We start from the raw sequence: 20,714 nt of genomic DNA, 5'->3' as shown, positions 1-20,714 counted from the left end.
CCGATGTCAGATTTGTGTCCATTTATTCTTTTGCATAGAGACTGTCTGGTCTGGCCAATGTACATGGCAGAGGGGCATTGCTGGCACATAATGGCATATATCACATTGGTAGATGTGAAAGTGAACGAGCCTCTGATGGCGTGGCTAATGTGATTAGGTCCTATGATGGTGTCACTTGAATAAATATGTGGACAGAGTTGGCATTGGGCTTTGTTGTAAGGATACGTTCCTGGGTTAGTGTTTTCGTTGTGTGGTGTGTGGCTGCTGGAGGGTATTTGCTTCAGGTTGGGGGGGGCTGTCTGTAAGCAAGGACTGGTCTGTCTTCCAAGATCTGTGAGAGTGAGGGATCATTTTTCAGGATAGGTTGTAGATCCTTGATGATGCGCTGGAGAGGTTTTAGTTGGGGGTTGAAGGTGACAGCTAGTGGCGTTGTTATTTTCTTTGTTGGGCCTGTCCTGTAGTAGGTGACTTCTGGGTACTCTTCTGGCTCTGTCAATCTGTTTTTTCACTTTAGCAGGTGGGTATTGTAGTTGTAGGAATGCTTGATAGAGATCTTGTAGGTGTTTGTCTCTGTCTGAGGGGTTGGAGCAAATGCGGTTGTATCTTAGAACTTGGCTGTAGACAATGGATAGTGTGGTGTGTCCTGGATGCAAGCTGGAGGCACGTAGGTAAGTATAGCGGTCAGTAGGTTTCTGGTATAGGGTGGTGTTTATGTGACCATTGCTTATTAGCACAGTGGTGTCCAGGAAATGGACCACTTGTGTGGATTGGTCTAGGCCGGGAGTCCCCAATGCGTAGCCCGTGGGTGTGATAGCACCCACCGTGGCAGTTGTGTGTGCCTGCAGGAAACCACACCACTGAAATTGTGCCAAGAAGCATTGCCGTTTCTCGGCTGCATTTCGGCAGCGACGCTTCTTGCTGCTGCCACTTCTCGGCAACATTTCGGCGGCGCAGATTCTGGCACCCGTCAGTCTTCTGGGAATAGGAATATGCTATTCCCACAGAAAGGTTGGGCACCACTGGTCTAGGCTGAGGTTGATGGTGGGATGGAAATAGTTGAAATCATGGTGGAATTCCTCAAGGGCTTCTTTTCCATGGGTCCAGATGATGATGTATTCAATGTAGCGCAAGTAGAGTAGGGGTATTAGGGGATGAGAACTAAGGAAACGTTGTTCTGAGTCAGCCATAAAAATGTTGTGGCATACTGTGGGGCCATGCAGGTACCCATAGCAGTGCCGCTGACTTGAAGGTATATATTGTCCCCAAATGTGAAATAGTTGTGGGTGAGGACAAAGTCACAAAGGTCAGCCACCAGATTTGCTGTGACATTATTGGGAATACTGTTCCTGATGGCTTGTAGTCCATCTTTGTGTGGAATGTTGGTGTGGAGGGCTTCTACATCCATAGCAGCCAGGTTGGTGTTTTCAGGAAGATAACCAATGGATTGTAGTTTCCTCAGGAAGTCAGTGGTGTCTCAAAGATAGCTGGGAGTGCTGGTAGCATAGGGCTTGAGGAGAGAGTCCACATAGCCAGACAATCCTGCTGTCAGGGTGCCAATGCCAGATGATGGGGCGTCCAGGATTCCCAGGTTTATGGATCTTAGGAAGCATAAACCCCTGGTCGTGGTTTTAGACATGTGTCTGCACAGATCTGTTCCTGTGCTTTTTCAGGGAGTTTCTTGAGCAGATGGTGTAGTTTCTTTTGGTAATCCTCAGAGAGATCAGAGGATAATGGCCTGTGGAATGTGGAGTTAGAGAGCTGCCTATCAGCCTCCTGTTCATATTCCAACTTATTCATGATGACGACAGAACCTCCTTTGTCAGCCTTTTTGATTATGATGTCAGAGTTGTTCCTGAGGCTGTTGATGGCGGCGTGTTCAGCACGGCTGAGGTTATTGGCAAGTGATGCTGCTTTTCCACAATTTGAGCCCGTGCACGTCGACGGAAGCAATCTATGTAGAAGTCCAGTCTGTTGTTTCGACCTTCAGGAGGAGTCCATGCAGAATCCTTCTTTTTGTAGTGTTGGTAGGAAGGATTCTGTGGGTTAGTATGTTGTTCAGAGGTGTGTTGGAAATATTCTTTGAGTTGGAGACATCGAAAGTAGGATTCTAGGTCACCACAGAACTGTATCATGTTGGTGGACCTGGAGGGACTAAAGGAGAGGCCCCGAGATTGGACAGTCTCTTCCTTGATAGGACTGCTGGACTAGTGGATAGAGGGGAAGTGGTAGATATGAGATATCTTGATATTAGTAAGGCTTTTGACACAGTCCCACATGACGTTCTCATAAGCAAACAAGGGAAATGTGGACTAGATGAAATGGCTGTAAAGCTGGGTGCACAAACGGTTGAGAAACTGCACTCAAAGTAGTTATAGATGCTTCACTGTCAAACTGGGGGAGCATACATAGTGGGGTCTCGCAGGGGTCAGTCTTGTGTCTGATACAATATTTTCATTTATGACTTGGATAATAGAGTGCAGAGTGTGCTTACACAATGTTTTGTCATACACAAATTTTATATGGGAGGGGTTACTATCGCTTCGGACTGCAGGATAAGGATTCAAAATGACCTTGACAAATTGGAGATTTGGTCTGAAAAAACAATGTAAAATTCAATAAAGACAAGTGCATAGTACTACACTTAGGAAGGAAAAATCTACAAAATGGGGAACAACTGGCTAGGCAGTAGTACTGCTGAAAAGGATCTGGGCATTATTGTGCATTACAAACTGAGTATGAGCCAACAATGTGAGGTAGTTACAAAACAGGCTAACGTCATACTGGAGTGTATTAACAGGAATGTGTATGTGAGACACAAGAGGTAATTGACACTAGTGAAACCTGTTTGAGTACTGAATCCGGTCCTGTGTCCAGTACGCTTTAAGAAAGATGTGGACAAACTGGGGAGAGCTCTGAGGAGAACAAAAAAAAAAGATAAACCTGACTTATGAGGAAGGTTAAAAAAAACCTGGGCATGTTTCTTCTTGAGAAAAAGAAGGCGGAGGTTGGACTTGATAAGTCTTCAAATATGTTAAGATCTGTTATAAAAAGTCAGAATGGTGATCAGTTGTTTTCCATGTCCATGGAAGGTAGGTCAAGAAATTCTGGGCTTAATCTGTAGCAAGAAAGATTTAAATTCGTTATTAAGAAAAATTTTTTAACTACAAGGATAAGGACTGGAATAGCTTCCGAGGGAGTTGTAGAATCCCTGTCATTGGAGATTTTCAAGGACAGGTTAGACAAATACCTGCTAAGGGATGATCTAAGTATTTTTGGTCCTCTCTCAGCATGGAAGGCTTGGCTACATGACATCTCAAGGTCCCTTCCAGCTCTGCATTTCTATGATTCTGTCTTAGGGGGTATGAATCCCACTATTTTAGTTACTGTGGTTCTTTTACATACCTTAGGAGACCTTGATGAAAATTGAGCAAAATAATCTTAATTATTAACCATGCCTGCTATTATTATTGGAGAGAAGAAACAAAAACATTAAACAAAACAACACAAGTAACAGAAAACAAGTGATAAAATAGTTACTGCTGTGCAATCTCTTCTGTATGTCTTTATATGGAGAGCTTTGAGCATGGACTGCCTCTGATGTATTCTTTGGTCCTGTCTTGAGTACAGGGGCCTGGACTAGATGACCTCCTGGGGTCCTTTCCAGTTCTATGATTCTAAGTTAAGACCATTAGCAACAATTCCTAAAAGGAAATTTGAATTTCTCTATCGTCGGGTGTTCTTCCTAGTAAGTATCTGCACGTTATTATATAATCCTCCCTTAGGGGATATCTCCGCTTTATGTGCTACAGACAATGTTATTGGTATTCTGCTTTACCTGTTGCCCATCTGCCTCTCACAAAGGGTGTCTTCCAAAGTATAGTTAACGTTGTATTTTCCTCAGCCAGAAAAGGGCTCATATATACCCATTCTAAGATGACCTGGTCATTGGAGCACACTGCCTGGAAAAGGCCTCCAAGTAATTGTCTTATAGCCCAGATTCTATTCTGGAACAGCATGGATTAGTCAGCACCACTAGGAGCTGAATGACTCCACACAGTCTGTTATTTCTAGGACTCGTCATGGATCTCAGTCTCCACAGAAGTTTATTTCTATTGGAGGACAGGATTCAGAAGTTGATGGCCACAGGGCACAAGGTTTGCTCTCCAGTCGTGTCTATCAGAGGTCTGAGGTCTTGGATCAGAACATTGGTCTCTTGCATCAGCATACTATTTTGAGTAAAGTTCCACATGTTTTTCCAGCAGTTTCTAAATTTCCAGGACTCATCATCCTGGCCCTCTCTTGTACTGTTGGCAAGGGGTACTTTGAAGGTCACAGACCACAGAACTGGAGAAGTTTAGTGAGGAAAATCTTTGCCGTCTCCAAGAACAGGGAAGCTCATTTAGGGAACAAACTGATCCAAGGTTAATGGAAGAACAGATCTTCAACGAAGTGTCAGTTGGCCCAAACTCTGAGCACACAGATATGTCCTAAGAGCTTTAACTCAAGTCCTAATCAGATGAGATGTAAAGGGTGATGTTTTTGCAATAATTTGACAGTGGCTTTTATCAACAAGCAAGTGGGTACCAGATCCTCAGCCATCATAAGATCATCTAATCTTATCTGTTCCTGGAGAGAGAAGAAGAAGAAGAAATGTAATGTATATGTGGGGGATGATAACATTTCCTATAAATATTGCCCAACACTTCTGATAAAGGACCCTTCTTTCAGTGTCTTAGACTTTTTTTAAAGTTCAAACACTTGAGCTGAGATTTTCCATGCCAAATATCTGTTTCAGGATGATTTTTTTTGTCTTTGTTTTCCCCCCCAAAATTATCAGCCAAAATGGTTCTGCCATTTCTGAGAACGAAGCTAGGGAAAATGTATTGTTTTACTCATATGAAAAATATTCTAGTGTCGTTTTTGCTTCTTGGCACCCCTGTGAAAATCTGCCCAAATTTGGCCAGGTTATAAATCTTTGAAAAGTCTGTTGGCATGTGCTCAGTAAAAACATCTTCAGTAGTTTAGCACCTAAAATTTGTGAAGATCACAGAGCATGATCAAGTCTCTCACAGCTCCTGTGTGTGACTAGACTGCATGTTCCATCGCCACTGAGCATACTCCTTGCCTTCAGAGCCTCCTCTGTCTGATTAGATTGAGTGTGCTCAATCCTTTCAGCTCCTACCTGTGTTGACATGTGCATGCTCCTTCTCAGAGATACTTCAGTGAAGCCAGACTTGCCCTGCAGTGGCTGTTCAGGGCTAGGGTAGGACCAGGCAGTGAAACTGAGAGCAGGGAGCCTGTTTTTCCTGTTGCAGAGTAGCAGCCGTGTTAGTCTGTATTCGCAAAAAGAAAAGCAGTACTTGTGGCACCTTAGAGACTAACAAATTTATTAGAGCATAAGCTTTCGTGAGCTACAGCTCACTTCATCGGATGCATTTGGTGTAGCTCACGAAAGCTTATGCTCTAATAAATTTGTTAGTCTCTAAGGTGCCACAAGTACTGCTTTTCTTTTTGCGAATACAGACTAACACAGCTGCTACTCTGAAACCTGTCATTATGTAGGCAGTGAATTTAGCCGTATAGAGTGGAAATCTGTCAACTTCATGAAAAAACTCGGTAAATCTCTCCTCTGTTTTTTCCACCAAATGCATCCGATGAAGTGAGCTGTAGCTCACGAAAGCTTATGCTCTAATAAATTTGTTTGTCTCTAAGGTGCCACAAGTACTGCTTTTCTGTTTTTCCTGTGCTGTTGATGACCTACCCTGTTGGCACCCAGACAACATGGAGGAGGAAGTCGCTTGATTCAAATGCTGAGAGGATAAAAACTGGCCAAGGCGGAGGGCAGGGAGTAAATTGAGACAAGGAATCTGAGACTGGAAACTTGGAGGGGGGTGACTTGAGACCAGGGAGAGGGAAGGCTGGAACTGGCTGGGCAAGGAGGCTAGACTGGGATCTAGTGAGGGAAATGTGTGTCTGTGGAGGGAGGCAGACTGGGAGCAAGTTGGGAACATGAAGGTTGGGTGAGGAGCAGGGGAAAGGGGAGGAGACTGGGACTGGCTGAGCAAAGAGCCTGGGATAAGGAGCCAAGGAAGGACAGTGTGGAAAACAGAAAATGGATGAGGAGCCCAGGTAGGGAGACTAGATCTGGGAGCCACTGGGAGGGAAAGGAAGAGGTAGATTGAATGTGGAGGCTGGAGGGCAAAGATCAGCTGGGCAAGGAGAGTGGGACAGGGATGAAAATCCCGAGGAGTGGAGAGTGGTAATAGGCAGGCCAGGAGACTGGGACAAGGAGCCAGGGATGAGGAAGAGGCAGCACAGGCAGAAGGTTCAAAGTTAGGGGAAATGGGCAGAGGAGTCTCGGCTCACTACTGTGTGATCCTATGCAGAGCCTGGACTGGAACTCAGCATTCCTCAGTCTCACCATTCCTCCGCTGTCAACAGATATTTGGCAAAATGTTTCATTCCCCTCTAGTGCTGGTCCTCATAAAAGATAACTTACAACTGGAATCAGTTCCTCCATTAGCGCAAGTGGCAGAGGTCAGTGTCATGGAGCTGAAGGTTACAACCCTACTGGGTATCAGTATGATTCCACATGATGGAATTTTTTTTCACTTTCTATTTTAATAAACTAGGAAATTACACACATGTACGTGCATGCTATGTTAAAAGAACATAATTAAGGTTGCGGTCAAGCAGTCAAAAGATAGGAAGTGCCAGTATTAAGGCTGCTTGTGCCTTAATTCATCCTCTATACTGCATATACATGATAATGCAGTCTGTAATGATGTGATTGCATGTTTTTTTTTCTCCACAGGACACCTGCTTTATTAATTGTACAGGAAGAATGAGGGTTGTGTAGTAAGGGAGCTATTTTCTGTAAGATCAAGAAGTTGGAAGGTATTCAGTGAATGAGATGGGCGCTGTGCCTAATAGTAAGTGCATGGAGGATTTGGGCTGTTATAAACATTGTATTATGTGGGACAGAAAAACACAGACATAAGACATGAGAAGTTCACTATAGGAAGGTTTCGTGAAACAAGATACCTTGGACGAGAGAGACTGGGGTAGATGTACCTGCTTGTCACTGGAAGGCCTTGCAGGTTATTCTAAGTGCTAATGGGTCGCATGGAAGATGATGCAAAGCAGAGATTATATACATTTCTGCTTTGCATCATCTTCCATGCGAGAGAGAGAGAGAGAGATACAAACATATATCTATCTATCTATTACAGTTTGTTTGTGTGTGTGTGTGTGTGTGTGTGTGTGTGTGTGTGTGTGTATAAACAGTTTTAATATATTTATATTTTATATATAAACATTAAAACTGTAATTGTTCAGCATAGCTTGGCAGACAATTTAAACAATATTATTATGCAGATTGAAACAACGGGTACTCCTACTGCATGTTGCCTTGTTTATTTCTATCAGTAGATGAAATGTTGAATAAATTAGTCAGTGTGGCTTCTTTTCCTGTTTCTGTTGCAGTCTATGGGCATGAATCTGATCTTTGATGTGGATCTGAGAAGTATGCTGCTTATCTTGTAAAATCAAGACCTTGCACTTTTTTTTCCAGTTATAACTCTTGTTAATATCATTATAAAGAAATGTGAAAGTTAACATATGTCTTGAAAGGCCAAATCTTTCTATATGATCTGCTAGCATGGACCTTTACACCTGTGTGGGATCCAAAGGGTCCAAGCTAGTCAGATCCTGTTAAAAGATCAGGCCTAAATCTCTTGTATGTACCTCAGTTTCTACTAAAGTTGATCAGAAAATGGAATTTCCTTCTTGTGGGAAATTCAGATATTTCAAAACTTGTCTGAGTTTTGAATCAGAATGAAAAGTCAAAATTTTTAGTGAGAAGGAAATTCTGCAATAGTTCATTCTGATAGAATCATAGAATATCAGGGTTGGAAGGGACCTCAGGAGGTCATCTAGTCCAACCCCCTGCTCAAAGCAGGACCAATCCCCAACTAAATCATCTCAGCTAGGGCTTTGTCAAACCTGACCTTAAAAACTTCTAAGGAAGGAGATTCCACCACCTCCTTTGGTAACGCATTCCAGTGTTTCACCACCCTCCTAGTGAAAAAGTTTTTCCTAATATCCAACCTAAACCTCCGCCACTGCAACTTGAGACCATTACTCCTTGTTCTGTCATCTCCTGCCACTGAGAACAGTGTAGATCCATTCTCTTTGGAACCCCCTTTCAGATAGTTGAAAACAGCTATCAAATCCCCCCTCATTCTTCTCTTCCGCAGACTAAACAATCCCAGTTCCCTCAGCCTCTCCTCATAAGTCATGTGTTCCAGTCCCCTAATCATTTTTGTTGCCCTCCGCTGGATGTTTTCCAATTTTTCCACATCCTTCTTGTAGTGTGGGGCCCAAAACTGGACACAGTACTCCAGATGAGGCCTCACCAATGTCGAATAGAGGGGAACGATCGTGTCCCTCGATCTGCTGTCAATGCCCCTATTTATACATCCCAAAATGCCATTGGCCTTCTTGGAAACAAGGGCACACTGTTGATTCATATCCAGCTTCTCGTCCACTGTAACCCCTAGGTCCTTTTCTGCAGAACTGCTGCCTAGCCATTCGGTCCCTAGTCTGTAGCGGTGCATGGGATTCTTCCTTTCTAAGTGCAGGACTCTGCCCTTGTCCTTGTTGAACCTCATCAGATTTCTTTTGGCCCAATCCTCTAATTTGTCTAGGTCCCTCTGTATCCTATCCCTATCCTCCAGCATATCTACCTCTTCTCCCAGTTTAGTGTCATCTGCAAACTTGCTGATGGTGCAATCCACACCATCCTCCAGATCGTTTATGAAGATATTGAACAAAACCGGCCTGAGGACCGACCCTTCAGGCACTCTACTTGATACCGGCTGCCAACTAGACATGAAGCCATTGATCACTACCCGTTGAGCCCGACAATCTAGCCAACTTTCTATCCACCTTATAGTCCATTCATCCAGCCCATACTACTTTAACTTGCTGGCAAGTATACTGTGGGAGACCTTGTCAAAAGCTTTGCTAAAGTCAAGGAACAACACGTCCACTGCTTTCCCCTCATCCACAGAGCCAGTTATCTCGTCATAGAAGGCAATTAGATTAGTCAGGCATGACTTGCCCTTGGCGAATCCATGCTGACTGTTCCTGATCACTTGCCTCTCTTGTAAGTGCTTCAGAATTGATGATAAAACATTATAATATAAAGTATTATTTTAAATATATGTAATATAAATAACACATGAACATAATGCAATTAATATAAAAGTCAAAATGAATTAAACAGTAGTTAAAATGAAATGTTTTTTCATTGTAGAAATGAAATGAGAAAGTTTAAATGAATTGTTTTGACTTTTTCCTGTCAAAAACTTTTCTTAAATAGATAGATATGCTCCCATAAAACTGAGATTTTGCTGAAACTGCATTTTCCTAAGAGAAATTTGTTCTGTCAGATTTGTCAACCAGATGTCATTTCTATATTAAAAGGTGATTGTAGAGCAAAGCAAATGCATGGTGGACTATTGCCACCTTCTGATTGTGCAGTTTAAGTGCACTGCCTAAGATACATTTAAAACTACCAGTGCTCAGAACGTCAACGTTAGTAGCCTGTAATCTATTGATTTCTGTTTAGACTGGTGATATTTTTGTACAAACTGCTTCTACTCTAACCAATTTGCTTTAATCCACACTGAAATACATATGATTGGAGAAGAGGAAATTCACAAAAACATTACAAAGTTTACTGAACTTGACTCAAAGAAGCAGACCCCTTTTGCTCCTATTAGCAAAATTTAGTTTAACTGCTACTTTTTTCCATTATGACGATAGTATTTCATAAAGTTGCATAGTAGCACTTCAAAAAAAAAAAAAAAGAAAAAGAAAAAAAAAAAGGAGAGAGACAGACAGACAGACAGACTTGGGCAACCCTGCCTGTGTTGACAGTGTGAAATATTGCTGTTTAAGCAGTTTCACACTTCAGATAATTACTCACTACTGTAAACAGTCAGCAGTGATGTTAGTATTCCCTGACAGGTAGAGCTTGGTGGAGGAATTTTGAAATTGTCAAATAGAAAAAAGGAACAAAATTTTCTTTTAGTTCCACTGCACAGGGAATTAATTACTACTGCTGGTTTTTTTTGTTCTGTTTGTTTGTTACTTGGGGCTTGTCTTCATTACCATGCTAAATCAGCACTGCCGCCATCGATGCAGCAGTGCCAATTTAGTGCGTCCACTGAAGATGCATTACGTCGATGGGAGAGCACCTTCCTGGTGACATAATTACTTCACCTCAATGAGAAGTTAAAGCTATGTCAGCAGGAGAACGTCTCCTTCCAACATAATGTAGTGTAGACATCACTTTATATCACTTGGGGGGTGGTTTTTTTTCACACCCCCTAGCGACGCAACTTATGTCAGTTTAAACAGTAGTGTAGACAAGGCCTTAGTCCTTCAACTAGGAATACCATGAACTAGTAATGAAAGGCAGGTTGTTCTGGTGGATTAAGTACATAAAAGAGTTGGTAACTTCTTAACTCTAATGCCAGGTCTGCTGCTGCTGACTCTGTGCTCACAGGTAAGGTTATCAGTATAACTGTGTTGGTTTGATCATTTGTAAAATGATAATTGAGCAATTTAGAAAAGAAAAAAAATATATAAAGTACCATGTCCAAACCAAAATCACTCCAACAGTTGTTTGTGCATTACAGAAGTCATGATAAAGATCAATTCATTTGAAAAGAAGAATGATCCCATTTTTCAAAACCTGTTACCCTGTCTGTCACCTGGAGTTGTAATAGCCAAATATCGTCAAACTTGCTTGATTTTTCTTCTTTGTCAGGGGGAAAAAGAGGGAATGTGACACAGACACATTGGCATTACCATACTGGATCAGATCATTGCTTCATTGTATCTAGTATTGTATCTCTGATAGTAGCCAGATGCTTCAGAGGAAGATGCAAGAAACCCTGTAGTGAACAACTGTGTCCTCATAGAAGAACATTTCTTCCTAATCAAAGTTAGTGGTTGACTTTTCAGCTGAAGTATGGGGCTTTATATCCTGTCTAAATGCCAGAGCTCTGATTGGGTTAGTAAACAATGGTACAGCATTCTTTTTCATGCTGGCTTCTTGTTCTCCAGAACGTAAGCTTTTTTTTTTTTAGTATGTCTCTAGATATTTGCTGAGAGAATGTGTGTGCAAAAATGTGTTCTGATATCAGTGATTTAGTGATCTCTGCCTGCATTTGCAGAACCTGGAACAATACCTCTGAGAGGTGCACTGTTCATCTCCGTGGGTACTAACTCATCTCCTCAATGATAATACGTTAAATGTCCACACTGTTAATTATATCATTGCTCATAAGCGTATAGGAAAGGAGGAGGATCAAATTATAGATATTTGCACAATGTACTGTGATTAATGCCTCATTTCAGCATTATAAGTGAGTGGGCTTAGGAGGTACCACTCGTGATCTTCCCCACAATAAACAAACAAAAAAAACAATGCCAAGTTGCCTAGCAGAGCATTCGAACCCTGCAAGGGAGAGATAATATCAAGAAGCCCAAAGGAGCATACAAGCCTCATTGAGACAAAGCCAAGTAGTAGCCCAGCAGATCCCGTGTGTATTCAGACCACACGAAGTGGGAGCTGAGTCCAGACATCATATGTGATTGCATTTGGAACATCTGCTCATAGTACTGTGGGAAGCATCTCTTATAAGTAAAATTTGGAAGAGTACAGCTATGTTTGATTTTCTATTTTGACTCCTAACTGTAAAACTCTGGGTGTTCTCATTATCTGTACAAATGTTTAATATGTTTTGAATTCTTCTAAGCTTTTGACATCAGTCATGTCGTGACAATGAGTTCCATAGGCATTTTAATAAAAAGTATTTCCTTTTATTACTTCTAAATTGCTTTTCAGTTCCTTTGAATGCTCCCTTGTCCTGTATCATGAGAGAAGGTAAACAAGACTACCCAATTTACTTTCCCAGTACCATAATTTTGTATAAATCTGTCAGGTCCCATTTAATTAGTCTCCTCACTAATGTAACTTTTCTGATCTTTCTTCTCTCTCTCTGCCTCTAATAATTTGTGTTGCTTATCTTTGAACTCCTGTTTCTGCCTTACCATGACCAGAACTGAACAAGGGTGAGGGTATTTAAGTTTAAGTGATGACATAATATTTTCAGTATTATTTTCTATCCTATTATTTATACTTCTGAATATTTTGTTCACCTTTCGAATGCTGCTGCACATTAAGATGTTTACGTTGAACTATCCATAATGACCTGTAGGTTTCTTTGAGTGATTAGTTAATTTAGTTCTGGATATGAGTAATTCAAATTATTTCTTACAACCTTGCATCTTTTTTTTATTTTGTTTTACTTATCAGTACTGAATTTCATCTGCCAGTGTGTACAGCCCCTGAGGGAAGGCTTATCAGGTACTTCTGAAGGTCCATGCTATTTAGTCTGTTCTTGATGAGCCAAAATAACTTTGTCTATTTGACTTTTTTCTAGATAATTGATGAATGTGTTATATGGTATTTATTGACTTGAGTAAAGTATTCAACATCATTCCATATGATATGGTATTCTACCTGAGAAGCTGAGTTTGGGCAGAATTACTTGAAGATAGATAATACAGTTGTCTAAACAAATAAAAAGCAAGTTAATTTAATGACACAATATGCTATCATCATGATATGGGATATCGAGTAATGCTGTGAATGTCAAGCATTTTTTTAAAAGCATAGAAAATAAACACAGATCAAACTAATTAAAATGGTGGGAAATACATGGGAAAGACAGAACACTTTGGAGGACAATAAAAATTCAGCATGGACTTGATAAACTAGGGAAATGGGATATGAGATCAATAAAATGAGATTCATGAAGGACAAATGCAGCATTGTTCATCTGAGGAGGATGAATCAATTGCACAAATTTAGAATGGGAGCATACTGGCTAGTGTTAGAGAGAACTAAAAAATCATAGAATCATAGACTTTAAGGTCAAAAGGGACCATTATGATCATGTAGTCTGCCTTCCTGCACAATGCAGGCCACAGAATCTCACCCACCAACTCCTGTAACAACCCCCTAACTTATGTCTGAGCTACTGAAGTCCTCAAATCGTGGTTTAAAGACTTCAAGGTGCAGAGAATCCTCCAGCAAGTGACCTGTGCCCCACTCTGCAGAGGAAGGCGAATAACCCCCAGGGTCTCTGCCAATCTGCCCTGGAGGAAAATTCCTTCCCAACTCCAAATACAGCGATCAGCTAAACCCTGAGCATGTGGGCAAGACTCACCAGCCAGACACCCAGGAAAGAATTCTCTGTAGTAACTCGGATCCTACCCCATCTAACATCCCATCACAGGCCTTTGGGCATATCTACTGCTAATAGTTGAAGATCAATTAATTGCCAAAATTAGGCTATCCCATCATGTCATCTCCTCCATAAACTTATCAAGCTTAGTCTTGAAGCCAGAATTGTCTTTTACCCCCACTGCTCCCCTTGGAAGGCTGTTCCAGAATTTCACTCCTCTGATAGTTAGAAACCTTCATCTAATCTCAAGTCTAAACTTCTTGATGGCCAGTTTATATCCATTTGTTCTTGTGTCGACATTGGTCCTGAGCTTAAATAATTCCTCTCCCTCCCTGGTATTTATCCCTCTGATGTATTTATAGAGAGCAATCGTATCTCCTCTCAGCCTTCTTTTGGTTAGGCTAAACAAGCCAAGCTCTTCGAGTCTCCTTTCATAAAACAGGTTTTCCATTCCTCGGATCATACTAGTACCTTCTCTGTACCTGTTCCACTTTTAATTCATCCTTCTTAAACATGGGAGACCAGAACTGCACACGCTATTCGAGATGAGGTCTCACCAGTGCCTTGTATAACGGTAGTTAACACCTCCTTGTCTCTACTGGAAATACCTTGCCTGATGCATCCCAAGACCGCATTAGCTTTTTGCATGGCCATAGTCATCCTGTGATCAACCAATACTCCGAGGTCCTTCTCCTCCTCTGTTACTTCCAAGTGATGCGTCCCCAATTTATAACAGAAATCTCAAGTTGTTAATCTCTAAAATCTAGGATTATGGTGAGTTGTATTTCAAAGTTTAACACTGATGAAATAAGGGGATCCACATAAGGGCAAAAACTAATCATGACCTTTTGAGGAGAGATTAAAGAAAAATTAATTTGTATAGCCTTCAGAAAAGAGCAAAGATTTATGAAGGTCTTTGAGTATGTACAAGCACTTCACAAAAGAAGTGTGCATGTGGTGAGGAGTCTGGGGAGAATTATTTTCAGTAATCAGCAGATATGGAACAGGAAGAAGAATTTTATGTTGAATAGAAAGAAACTTGTAGATAATGAAACAAGTTTTTCAAGGGAGGCATGGAATACCTAACAAATAACTGTCAAGATACTGAGGAAAAAGTGAAGACAAAGGAGGAGGATCTAGATATGAAGTCTCTCATCCATAGTTTATAACTGTCTGTGTGCTTTCTAAATTCCAAAATTTCTCTCATTTAAAAAACCCAAGCCCCCATTTTAAATTCTCCATTCATTCTTTACAGAGCTCATTTTATCTATGCATATATGTGTTTCCCCCTATTCCAAATTTGCTGCTTCTTTGGCCACAAAGTAAACTTAAGCTTGTGTTTTGTCTCATCGGGATTATTGATTTTTACACAGCCTCTTTATCATACTCTATCTCTGTGATAAAATGGCACTAACAATTTAAACATACGGGAAAAATGCAAGAGAAGCTTATAAATCAGAATATCAAGAGTGTAGAAAATATATGATAAAGGACAAATTATGATGCATTATTGTTGGCCACGATATAACCCTCATTTAAGAATGTGTCTGTGAGCATTTTTTCCCAATATGCAATATAGTAATTCCTTATTACTCCCTTATCACTCTGAGATGAATTGTATACTTACCTTTTCTAATAATTTCAAATTGTTAATTGGTAGGTAAGATCACTCCTATTTTGACTGCATTTTAAAAGTAGCTCATAGAACTTAGTCTGGGGATAATCTGTTAGTCAATATGTGTCATGTGGCTAAAACCCTGTACGTTGTTTTGAAAATGTACCATTAAAAGCTTTACTTTAGAATGTGGACCATCTGAATTAAATGATGGACTGACCGGTTCACAAACATAAGGCTTGTCAGTGTCCATTCAAGGTAAAAAGTGCTAGGCTCGCAAAGTTTGCCTATGGTTCAATTTAAAAGAATTCCTCACATATTCTTCATTCATCTGGAATAATTCATTAGTTAGCACCCTTCATTTTGGCACATTCTGATACACTAATTGATGCTCTGTGCAGCTTCCCTCCCTATTCCCCACCAATTATGTCAGCTTTTTCTTTACACATCCACTGTTACACTATTCTGGATCACATCTATTTCATAGTTCGGAGTAATAGCCCCTCTGAAGGGACAATATGTGTATCCCATGGCACAGAGGGCATTGTGGGAGCTCTTCTCCAAAAAGTGAATTCCACCTGCTTGCATGCACAATATTATATTTTGCCTTAGCTTAAAACTTCTAGAGCTTGAAATGCATGTGTGAGTGAGCATATATCTAGACTCTAAAAGTATAAGAAAGAAGAGAGTGCATGATTTGAAAATTTAGGGTTCCATCATGCATTTGCTGATGTGTTTGTAACTCTCATGGTCATCACTGGGGGTTAAGTTGCTCAGCACCTCACAGGAGCAGTATCTTAAGTTTTTGTTCATGTTGTACTTATGCACACATAAGGTAACGGTATGAAACCTATGCAACCTTTTTGTTTCCTGTTCAAATGTTCATACATCAATTTGCAGTATAAGTGATAGTTTCAGATGAATCTTTTCTTTTGCCAACCATGACTTCTTTATTGTGCTTTTTTCACTGAAGTCTGGGGGATGGGTCTGGGGAAAACTGGAGAAATTAAATTTTTTTTTGTATTTCGTTCTCTTTTCTAAAGTCTACTACTATAATCTATCCTTTAAAAAAAAAAAAAAAAAAACAAGAACACAGACACAAAATTAAGTTAGGTCATCAGTCTGAAATCTATAAATCAAGATGAAATGAAAGCTTTGTTTGTTTGATTCAGATGGTAGGTTTGAGTCTAGATGACACTGTGATTGGCACTTTATAAATCTTGGGGGGAGAGAGAGAGAGAGAGAGAGAAATCCTGAAAATAGAAAAGTTTCAGAGTAGCAGCCGTGTTAGTCTGTATTCGCAAAAAGAAAAGGAGTACTTGTGGCACCTTAGAGACTAACAAATTTATTAGAGCATAAGCTTTCGTGAGCTACAGCTCACTTCATCGGATGCATTTGGTGGAAAAAGCAGAGGAGAGATTTATATACACACACACACACACATACAGAGAACATGAAACAATGGGTTTATCATACACACTGTAAGGAGAGTGATCACTTAAGATAAGCCATCACCAGCAGCGGGGGGGGGGGGGGGGGGGAAAGGAGGAAAACCTTTCATGGTGACAAGCAAGGTAGGCTAATTCCAGCAGTTAACAAGAATATCAGAGGAACAGTGGGGGGTGGGGTGGGAGGGAGAAACATCATCTTTGTGTAATGACTCATTCATTCCCAGTCTCTATTCAAGCCTAAGTTAATTGTATCCAGTTTGTAAATTAATTCCAATTCAGCAGTCTCTCGTTGGAGTCTGTTTTTGAAGCTTTTTTGTTGAAGTATAGCCACTCTTAGGTCTGTGATCGAGTGACCAGAGAGATTGAAGTGTTCTCCAACTGGTTTTTGAATGTTATAATTCTTGACGTCTGATTTGTGTCCATTCATTCTTTTACGTAGAGACTGTCCAGTTTGGCCAATGTACATGGCAGAGGGGCATTGCTGGCACATGATGGCATATATCACATTGGTAGATGCGCAGGGGAACGAGCCTCTGATAGTGTGGCTGATGTGATTAGGCCCTATGATGGTATCCCCTGAATAGATATGTGGACAGAGTTGGCAACGGGCTTTGTTGCAAGGATAGGTTCCTGGGTTAGTGGTTCTGTTGTGTGGTGTGTGGTTGCTGGTGAGTATTTGCTTCAGATTGGGGGGCTGTCTGTAAGCAAGGACTGGTCTGTCTCCCAAGATCTGTGAGAGTGATGGGTCGTCCTTCAGGATAGGTTGTAGATCCTTGATGATGCGTTGGAGAGGTTTTAGTTGGGGGCTGAAGGTGATGGCTAGTGGCGTTCTGTTGTTTTCTTTGTTGGGCCTGTCCTGTAGTAGGTGACTTCTGGGTACTCTTCTGGCTCTGTCAATCTGTTTCTTCACTTCAGCAGGTGGGTATTGTAGTTGTAGGAATGCATGATAGAGATCTTGTAGGTGTTTGTCTCTGTCTGAGGGGTTGGAGCAAATGTGGTTATATCGTAGCGCTTGGCTGTAGACAATGGATCGAGTGGTATGATCTGGATGAAAGCTAGAGGCATGTAGGTAGGAATAGTGGTCAGTAGGTTTCCGATATAGGGTGGTGTTTATGTGACCATCGCTTATTAGCACCATAGTGTCCAGGAAGTGGATCTCTCGTGTGGACTGGTCCAGGCTGAGGTTGATGGTGGGATGGAAATGGTTGAAATCATGGTGGAATTCCTCAAGAGCTTCTTTTCCATGGGTCCAGATGATGAAGATGTCATCAATATAGCGCAAATAGAGTAGGGGCATTAGGGGACGAGAGCTGAGGAAGCGTTGTTCTAAGTCAGCCATAAAAATGTTGGCATACTGTGGGGCCATGCGGGTACCCATCGCAGTGCCGCTGATTTGAAGGTATACATTGTCACCAAACGTGAAATAGTTATGGATCAGGACAAAGTCACAAAGTTCAGCCACCAGGTTAGCCGTGACAGTATCGGGGATGCTGTTCCTGACGGCTTGTAGTCCATCTTTGTGTGGAATGTTGGTGTAGAGGGCTTCTACATCCATAGTGGCTAGGATGGTGTTTTTAGGAAGATCACCAATGGACTGTAGTTTCCTCAGGAAGTCAGTGGTGTCTCGAAGATAGCTGGGAGTGCTGGTAACGAAGGGCCTGAGGAGGGAGTCTACATAGCCAGACAATCCTGCTGTCAGGGTGCCAATGCCTGAGATGATGGGGCGTCCAGGATTTTCAGGTTTATGGATCTTGGGTAGCAGATAGAATACCCCAGGTCGGGGCCCTAGGGGTGTGTCTGTGCGGATTTGTTCTTGTGCTTTTTCAGGGAGTTTCTTGAGCAAATGCTGTAGTTTCTTTTGGTAACTCTCAGTGGGATCAGAGGGTAATGGCTTGTAGAAAGTGGTGTTGGAGAGCTGCCTAGTAGCCTCTTGTTCATACTCCGACCTATTCATGATGACGACAGCACCTCCTTTGTCAGCCTTTTTGATTATGATGTCAGAGTTGTTTCTGAGGCTGTGGATGGCACTGTGTTCTGCATGGCTGAGGTTATGGGGTAAGCGATGCTGCTTTTCCACAATTTCAGCTCATATACGTCGGCGGAAGCAGTCTATGTAGAAATCCAGGCTGCTGTTTCGACCTTCAGGAGGAGTCCATCCAGAATCCTTCTTTTTGTAGTGTTGGCAGGAAGGTCTCTGTGGGTTAATATGTTGGTCAGAGGTGTGTTGGAAATATTCCTTGAGTCTGAGACGTCGAAAATAGGATTCTAGGTCACCACAGAACTGTATCATGTTCGTGGGGGTGGAGGGGCAAAAGGAGAGGCCCCGAGATAGGACAGATTGTTCTGCTGGGCTAAGAGTATAGTTGGATAGATTAACAATATTGCTGGGTGGGTTACGGGAACCATTGTTGTGGCCCCTTGTGGCATATAGTAGTTTAGATAGCTTAGTGTCCTTTTTCTTTTGTAGAGAAGCAAACTGTGTTTTGTAAATGGCTTGTCTAGTTTTTGTAAAGTCCAGCCATGAGGAAGTTTGTGTGGAAGGTTGGTTCTTTATGAGAGTATCCAGTTTTGAGAGCTCATTCTTAATCTTTCCCTGTTTGCTGTTGATGGATGTTGATCAGGTGGTTCCGCAGTTTCTTTGAGAGTGTGTGGCACAAGCTGTCAGCATAGTCTGTGTGGTATGTAGATTGTAATGGATTTTTTACCTTCAGTCCTTTCGGTATGATGTCCATCAGACAGAGACAAACACCTACAAGATCTCTATCATGCATTCCTACAACTACAGTACCCACCTGCTGAAGTGAAGAAACAGATTGACAGAGCCAGAAGAGTACCCAGAAGTCACCTACTACAGGACAGGCCCAACAAAGAAAACAACAGAACGCCACTAGCCATCACCTTCAGCCCCCAACTAAAACCTCTCCAACGCATCATCAAGGATCTACAACCTATCCTGAAGGACGACCCATCACTCTCACAGATCTTGGGAGACAGACCAGTCCTTGCTTACAGACAGCCCCCCAATCTGAAGCAAATACTCACCAGCAACCACACACCACACAACAGAACCACTAACCCAGGAACCTATCCTTGCAACAAAGCCCGTTGCCAACTCTGTCCACATATCTATTCAGGGGATACCATCATAGGGCCTAATCACATCAGCCACACTATCAGAGGCTCGTTCCCCTGCGCATCTACCAATATGATATATGCCATCATGTGCCAGCAATGCCCCTCTGCCATGTACATTGGCCAAACTGGACAGTCTCTACGTAAAAGAATGAATGGACACAAATCAGATGTCAAGAATTATAACATTCAAAAACCAGTTGGAGAACACTTCAATCTCTCTGGTCACTCGATCACAGACCTAAGAGTGGCTATACTTCAACAAAAAAGCTTCAAAAACAGACTCCAACGAGAGACTGCTGAATTGGAATTAATTTGCAAACTGGATACAATTAACTTAGGCTTGAATAGAGACTGGGAATGGATGAGTCATTACACAAAGTAAAACTATTTCCCCATGGTATTTCTCCCTCCCACCCCACCCCCCACTGTTCCTCTGATATTCTTGTTAGCTGCTGGAATTAGTTTACCTTGCTTGTCACCATGAAAGGTTTTCCTTCTTTCTCCCCCCTGCTGCTGGTGATGGCTTATCTTAAGTGATCACTCTCCTTACAGTGTGTATGATAAACCCATTGTTTCATGTTCTCTGTGTGTGTGTGTGTGTGTGTGTGTGTGTGTGTGTGTGTGTGTAAATCTCTCCTCTGCTTTTCCCACTAAATGCATCCGATGAAGTGAGCTGTAGCTCATGAAAGCTTATGCTCTAATAAATTTGTTAGTCTCTAAGGTGCCACAAGTACTCCTTTTTTTTTTTTTTTTTTTTTTTTTGAAAATAGAAAAAGATGTCTCCACTAGATGGTGCTGTGTAACGTCAACTTTTATAGTAAGCAAAATCTGTAGCTGAGCCTCTCATCCATTCAAAATTAGTCCTATACCCCTTGCGCTCATAACTAACGTTCTTAGCACTGAGCTGAAGTTATTACTTCTGAGCTGAAGTTATTAAAAAAGAAAAGGAGTACTTGTGGCACCTTAGAGACTAACAAATTTATTAGAGCATAAGCTTTTGTGAGCTACAGCTCACTTCATTGGATGCATTTGGTTGCTGCTGCTTTCTGTGGCCTAAAAATCTTCTACCTGGTGAATATTTGAGAGTCTGCTATCGTGGTCTTTTAGTGTAATTTTTTTTTTTTAAATTAAGGATAGCTATTAGAAGGTTGAAGTGAATAAGAAGTAAACAGCTGGTCGTTACTA

General features: G+C 41.5%; 1 protein-coding gene across 2 annotated transcripts in view; it reads left to right on the top strand.

The window, feature by feature from the left end:
• MED12L (mediator complex subunit 12L) overlaps positions 1 to 20,714 on the top strand; it is a 335,742-nt gene that overhangs the window by 154,362 nt on the left and 160,666 nt on the right. The gene's annotated exons all lie outside the window — the stretch shown is intronic.

This window comes from Dermochelys coriacea, chromosome 9 (assembly GCF_009764565.3).
Source record: "Dermochelys coriacea isolate rDerCor1 chromosome 9, rDerCor1.pri.v4, whole genome shotgun sequence".
Taxonomy (NCBI): Eukaryota; Metazoa; Chordata; order Testudines; family Dermochelyidae; genus Dermochelys; species Dermochelys coriacea.
The sequence above is the reverse complement of the archived record's forward strand: the minus strand, read 5'-3'. Positions and strand labels throughout refer to the sequence as shown.